Genomic DNA, 7,850 nt, shown 5'->3' on the forward strand with positions numbered 1-7,850 from the left:
CAATGTTGTAGTTTTTTCAAGTACGGCTAAATTTTACATTTTTTCGGACAAAAGGAAGTTGCTCCTAATACTTATCATGTTCATGAATGTTTTGTCAGAAAGAAAAATGCATTTAACTTTACAGTTCAAAGACATTTGCAAATACAATTATTTCACCAGTTCCGAATAAGAAACGGATTCGGTGGTACTATAGATATACGAGCATCATTTCAAAATATGTTTTTTTCTCAAGGTTAAGTTCAATGACATGTGAAATTAAATATTGTTTCATAAAAGTTTAGCCTTCCCCCACAAAAAAATTATTCGCAAGTTAACTTAAGAGAATCAGTCCTTTGTAAATTATAACCATTATTTTATTGGATGCTTGTTGAAATGACTTTTACAAAATCAGAAGATTGTAGAACCAGTATGGTAGAAAAAAGAGAACTTGGGATAAGTTCGATATATGCCGACATGGTTAACCATGTTCCTGTGCATTTTCTGTACAAAACGTTATAGATAAGACGTCTGGGCTATAAAAATTATAAATCGATTAATGAATTTTAAAGAGGTTTTATAAGTAAATGAAGCATTCAAGTACATATATTTTAAAAAGTCTTTGAAGTTTTACGAAAGACATATGACGTCGACGATGCATCATTGCGGCAATGTATTCTGAAAGTGCGTTTGTCAGAATTCCTATTAAGGTTTCGTCTTGCACAGCACCCTGCACCTGATCTGAGGTATTTTATAAACGTAAGCAAGTAAAGAAAAGCTCTTTTGAAGTAGTTTAGTAATACGTTTTAGTCCAATAAGAATATTTATCGAGTTTGAATTGAAGTAATATTGAAAATTTAGAAACTTTGATTTATTTAATACTTAAATTCAAAGATTGTTTTATCAGTCGGTGCAGCTGGGGTTCTGATCCTGCAAGACACAGTTTTTATTAAAAGTTTGTAAATTATTCCCACTTTGAATGCTCATTTTGTTTAATCTAAATTGGCAAGTGAAACTGAATCAATTCTTACAATTCAGTGTGAAGTTGAACCGTTTGATTGAAATACGACAGTTAATTAATTTATCTTTCGCTTAATATATATGAGGTGATGGTAAATTTGCCTGCCATACTTTTCATTTCAATGACACAGAAGCTATAGATTTAGGGTGCTTGATTTTAGTTTGAGCATGTAGGGAATTGTTTAGAAAGTCGATGCACTTGCACCAAACATGGAGTTTTTTTGGAGAATTTATGTTCACATTTTAGGTCAAGTATATTTTAGAAGAACCTAGCAACTAACACCGAGTAAGGTAAGCACCAGTCCAGTGAAGATGTCACTTAGAAGAAATTAAATCGTATCAGTGGCACCTAGCACCTGAACACCGGACACCTAAAACCAATTTGCTCCAGTATCATCGGAAGCACGTAGCACCTTTAGCCAGTAGCACTTTTCACCGAGAATAACGCGAAACTATGAAATTTGAATGTGTTTATAACATGTATCTTTGTGCATTACACTTTGGATTTTGACGTTTTATTATCAAAATGAACATATTATTATAACGTGCGTGACGGATGCCTACCAGTTAAGAACAAAAACAAGACGAATACGTTACATTGAGATACCCAAATTATTTGTATTTAAGCTCAAACGTTCATTAAACAGTGCAAATTTTCGAGCAGAACAAACACTGACCTCCTAGAAATCAAAGTTTACAGACGCTTTGAAGGTCAGCGAGCATCACCCGGTAACCAGCCTTACTGCCGTTCGCCCCCACTTCTGGTCGGAAACATTGAAAAAAATCCGCCGACAATTCACCGTGTTAAAAATAGCCCAACAATAAGTTTAAAAACATCAAGCAGTACCTGGTTTCTCATAAATTCTATTTGCTGACAAGGTCACCGTATTGACCACTTAATTTACGGAATTATGATTTTAATCAGCATTCAACTGTCGACATCCTTGTCTAATCAACTTATTTTTCATCAACTTACCTCGTTTTAGAAATTGTTCATAGAATGAACAGCCCATATGAGTGGTTAAGAATGGGTAAATTGCATGAATTTGAGATATTTCTTTCTCTTTTTGGTTAAGATCTCTCAGAAGACTTGTGTACAACAACGAAGGAATGTACTGATGTATCTAAGACCTGTTTCCGATCTGGGGCACAAGAATATGGTATTTGTATATGTAAACCTGAATATATAGGATTTGGAACCGATTGTTTAAAAGGTAAATGTTCATCAGACGCGCCTATCTTTCCAGATTATTGAATTATTACTTAAAGCTTTAAATAAGCTATAAAGTTTTTTCATAAGGAATAGCAATCCTTACAAAACAACATGAGTTAAGTATTATATTTTTGTAGGAAATTTGAAACTGGGATACCAATGCAAGCGAAATGAGCAGTGTTTTGTGACATCTGGTTCCGTTTGTAAGAACGGTACTTGTGTCTGTGGGCCAGGATATGTCCAACTGAGTGATTCGGAGTGTTTTCCACGTATGTTCTCTTAAATATATTTTAGGGATGGTAATCGAATGCAGAATTGATAGTTGATTAACCACTAGACGTTCAGCCGATTAATCTGTTAATCGTATCATCAAAATACATGTACACATTTTCAAAGAACATGTAGCTCTTTCCGTATGTACACAGCAAAACTTAAAAAGGTACATGCACCAGAAGTTGAAAACATTTCGTTTGTCTTGATTTGTATCAGAAAACTATATTTTTGTTTCGGTTTAAAAACAATTTTAATTAGAAAACACACCTATGAAAATTCTCAATCCAATTAATTTAAAAGCACATTTCCTGCAAGGTTAAATTATCCCAATAATCTAAACCAAGTCTGAACTGTAACCCTTTATTTACAATGTTTGTCTAATATTTTAGTTAATTAAACAGAGAAATAGATAGGACAAATACCATTTCACAGTGCTCGCATTAAATGATCATCATTTAAGATATACCAGACGGTCTGTGCAGTGGAAGGTGTTTGCAGAATAATTAACGGTATGCAAACTGACCAATTACCCCATGGTCTCAACCCGGACAACAATTATCTCCAGATTAGTTTTATAAAACGCTAAATTTCAAACCACATGTGCAGCGATTTCTGTTTTAAATTTCAATTTAAAGAACATTGTATACGATTTTATTTTTCCCACGAACCGATTACAAATTTTGTAACCAATTGTGATCCACCCGACCGAGTAATAAGCCATTATAATTTAGTTTCAGTTTTAGCACGTCATTTGATTGATTAAACGGTTTTATTCATTTTGTGTAACATAACTTGCCTACGTCACAATGACTTACGTCAAAAACGTATTACTCCGCTTGACGGTATCTTTTAAAATGAGTTATATTTGAAGCCTTTTTTCGAAGAAAAAAAAGGAAAAATTGAATGATTGCTTACATTGAAATTAAATTATACGGAATGAAGTGTTTGTTATTGTGGATATGCCTATTTGAATAATACCAAATGTTTTTTAATTGAATTAAAAGCTTACATGAACCCTTAAAAAGCAATCATTTTTCATCTTTGTACGACTTACTACATTCCTGTACGCCTTTTCCGCCATATTTCTTCGATTCCGCCATATTTAATTGAAATGTTTGGTCACGTGTACCTTATATATATAGCCTTGTACAACTGTTTCACTTGAGTGATTTTCTAGCCTGGCTGTCTACATGTATACATCTCCGATAGCATAGGTTTTAGAAGTCCATAAACTGACCAAATACATGTTTGCAAAGTAAAAATTCCACAAAAAATAGAACTATACCGAGAATTAAATTATTTTTGAATGCATTTGCTGCAATATAGAAAATACACTAACACGGAATACACTCATGTACAGCAAAAATCCATACAGGTTGAGAAAACGCATCAAATGCAGTGATAAATTCATTTATCTGAATAATGCTATCGTTACATGGATGTACACATGCCAAAAGAATCATACTATTTTACTTTTATTGAAAAATGCATCTCAGAAGTCATGTTATCCATTGCTAACTCAACAGTGAAAGATGATTGGACACACGTGGCCCATGCCGATCACTTTATTTGGTCAGGGAAAATATTAAAGGTTGAAAGCTCAGTGGGGTTGATTGAAAAAAAATGCAAGTATTTTTTTTCAAAAATAAACAAAACTCTTGTCTGTAAATGTTGTAAATAAAATTGATGATAACATGGTTTACTTCATCAAATTCATAACAAAGCATGCATTATAACAAATCATTCACCTTTTGAAGATATTTTCCTATGATAGGAAGGGGGGCTGTAATAAAACATGAATAACACTCTCTTAAAATAATTTAAGAAAAACGTCTGAAACAGATTAGATTTCGTTATGATCAATTATTATCAAATGAATACTGTTTATTGGCTTTATTAAACCTAATATAATTTGATTTAAAGTTATTCAAAATTTTATGCACAATGAAAGAAAAAGTGAGCAAGTTCACATACCCCACTCTACCCCGAAAGTCGAAGTGCTGAAATTCCCAGAAAAAAATAAAGAAGTCGTAATTTCCTTGTAATATGCACATCTATACACATTGTGTCCTAAATATCTGCAAAGTTTGACGAAATTGTGTGAAGCGGTTTATGAGGATTGTGCTGACAATCTGCTCATCTCTATATTAAAGATATGACCAAAAACTAAATGTAAAAGTGCGAAAATTCCCGAAAAAATAAAGAATTCGGAATTTCCTGGTGATGTGCAAATATACACACACACTGTCTCCTATAAATATCTGCAAAGTTCAACAAGACTCTGTGCAGTGGTTTATGAGGAGTTGCGCTGACCAAAAAAAAAATGACTGACTGACGGGTCAAAACATTATACCTCACGTAACTTGTTGCGAGTGGTATAATAAACGAGTTTTATTCAGTGGTACAATGATAATCAAAATAGAATTTAATGTTAATCAAATTTCTAGATATAAATAATTAATGATTATTAGAAAAAGCATATAGGAAGAGAGAACAAACTCCAAAGAAATATGGCGGAATACGGCTATAGTTGGTATGAAACAAGTTGTACCTATATGAAAATGTTACGTTTTTAAGAATTCGTGTCAGCTTTAATATGCAGAGACCTCATTAAAGTCGCCTTTAGGAACGCTTAGACAGTAACATACTGTAATGACAGACAAAGCTCCTCAAAAACTCCTCGAAAATCCTAAAAATTCAAAATTTCTTATTCATTATAGCTAGATATTTAAACACCTATTGATATTATCCTTACTATTTTGAAAAGTCCTGGGATATGAATGTGTGCTGTTGCGTTATTCTGTAATTTTAAAACAATATATCAATGCGTATTGAGTCAATGCAGAAGTTTTTTCAAGACATGGCTAATTACTACGTTTTTTCCCAGACAGGCGGAAGTTACTCCCAATACCTATTGTGTTCAGAACAATTTTACCTGAAAGAAAACACATATCATTTTTCAATGCAAAGACATCATTGAATATCGTCGAACGTTTAATAATTGTCTAAAGATAAACATGTCACGTGACAAATAAATCTTGTCAGTGAAATCGTTTTTATACAGCCTAACTCATCGGAAAATCGATATTGTTAATATCCAAAAAAGTAGATTTTAATTTCATCAAACTAATTCTGATTTTAAAAAATCTCAATATTACATTTACATTCTTGAAATATTTTATAATAGATTTCAACCAAGCTGCAATGCTCAATAATTAAAAACAAGTAATCAATCCTGTAATAAAGACTATTCTGTTAATGATATGGATTTTTCCAAATGAAAAGGAGTCATTTTATATTACATTATTTTTTTTATTTACAAAATTCCTTTTTAGTACACCTCACAAATGATTTGTGCATATGGACCAGGGATTGCAGAGATGCATCTAAGATATGTTCGTTAAGAGGACAGGTCGGAGTTTGTGTATGCAAAGATGGGTATATAGGATTTATAAACAAGTGTTTAAAAGGTATACAATCGCTAGTTTATTAAAAGACACGAACTTTGAAATTTAAAAGAAAAGAAATATTTAATTTTTTACTTGAACTGTGTTCGAAATCATTTACTCACGCAAACAATACTTATATATCATGAGAGAATTTATAAACTATTTTTCTTGTTTGAAAGGCAATTTAAAATGGAATGAAACATGCCAACGAAATGAACAGTGTTCTGAGCCAACTGGATCTGTTTGTCAAAACAACACTTGTGTTTGTAAGTGTTTGTTATTGTGGATATGCCTAATTGAATGATCCCAAATGCTTTCTAATTGAATTTAAGATATAGAGACCTCATATTAAGTCGCCTTAAGGCACGATTAAACAGTTAGGTACTATAATGACGGACAAAGCTCCAAAAAAGCTCCTCGAACATCTCAAAAATTCAATATATCTTTAATTATAGCTAGAGATTTAAACGCCTGTTGAAATTATCCTTACTATTTTGAAAAGTGCTTGAATATGGTTGTGTGCTGGTGCGTTATTCCGTAATTTATATATAAATTTATCAGTGCGTATTGAGTCAATGCAGAAGTTTTTTTCAAGACATGGCTAACAACTACGTTTTTTTTTCCCGGACAAGCGGAAGTTACTCCCAATACCTATTGTGTTCAGAACAATTTTACCTGAAAGAAAACACATATCATTTTTCAATGCAAAGACATCATTGAATATCGTCGAACGTTTAATAATTGTCTAAAGATAAACATGTCACGTGACAAATAAATCTTGTCAGTGAAATCGTTTTTATACAGCCTAATTCAACGGAGAACCGATATTGTTAATGTACAAAAAAGTAGATTTTAATTTCATCAAACTAATTCTGAATTTAAAAATCTCAATATTACATCAACATTCTTGACATATTTTATTGTAGATTTTAACCAAGCTTCAATGCTCCATAATTAAATACAAGTAATCAATCCTGTAAGAAAGATTATTCTGTTAATGACATGGATTTTGCCAAATTTTATGAACGGGAATCATTTTATATTACAGTATTTTTTTAAATTTACAAAATTCATTTTTAGTACATCTCACAAAAGATTTGTGCATATCGACCAAGGATTGCAGAGATGCATCTAAGATATGTTCCTTAACAGGACAGGTCGGAGTTTGTGTATGCAAACATGGGTATATAGGATTTGAAAACATGTGTTTAAAAGGTATACATTTGCTATTTTATTAAAAGACACGAACTTTGAATTTTCAAAGAAAAGAATATTTTTTTTTTACTTGAACTGTGTTCGAAATCATTTACTCACGCAAACAATTATACTTATATATCATGAAAGAATTGAAAAACTATTTTTCTTGTTTGCAAGGCAATTTGAAATTGAATGAAACTTGCCAACGAAATGAGCAGTGTTCTGAACCAACTGGATCTGTTTGTCAAAACAATACTTGTGTTTGTAAGTGTTTGTTATTGTGGATATGCCTAATTGAATGATCCCAAATGCTTTCTAATTGAATTTTAGATAAAGAGACCTCATTTAAAGTCGGCTTAAGGCACGATTAGACAGTGACGTACTATAATGACAGACAAAACTCCTCAAAAACTACTCTAAAATCTCAAAAAATCAAAATTTCTTATTCATTATAGTTAGATATTTAAACACCTGTTGATATTATCCTTACTAAAACCTGGGATATGATTGTGTGCTGTTGCGTTATTCTGTAATTTTAAAACAATGTATCAATACGTATTGAGTCAATGCAGAAGTTTTTTCAAGACATGGCTAATCATTACGTTATTCTCCAGACAGGTGGAAGTTACTCCCGATACCTAATGTGTTCAGAAAAATGTTACCTGAAAGAAAACACATTTAATTTTTCAATGCAAAGACATCATTGAATATCGTCGAACGTT

General features: G+C 32.0%; 1 long non-coding RNA gene across 1 annotated transcript; it reads left to right on the forward strand.

The window, feature by feature from the left end:
* The first annotated feature begins 1,832 nt into the window (after window positions 1–1,832).
* LOC134244558 (uncharacterized) lies at window positions 1,833–7,047 on the forward strand. Its single transcript, XR_009987247.1, has 3 exons — window positions 1,833–2,210; window positions 2,347–2,478; window positions 7,012–7,047. It is a non-coding gene; the product is annotated as an uncharacterized LOC134244558 (long non-coding RNA).
* Window positions 7,048–7,850: the final 803 nt, after the last annotated feature.

Source organism: Saccostrea cucullata, unplaced genomic scaffold (genome assembly GCF_032062105.1).
Source record: "Saccostrea cucullata isolate Sc308-1 unplaced genomic scaffold, CSIRO_AGI_Scuc_v1 ctg5451, whole genome shotgun sequence".
Classification (NCBI taxonomy): Eukaryota; Metazoa; Mollusca; class Bivalvia; order Ostreida; family Ostreidae; genus Saccostrea; species Saccostrea cuccullata.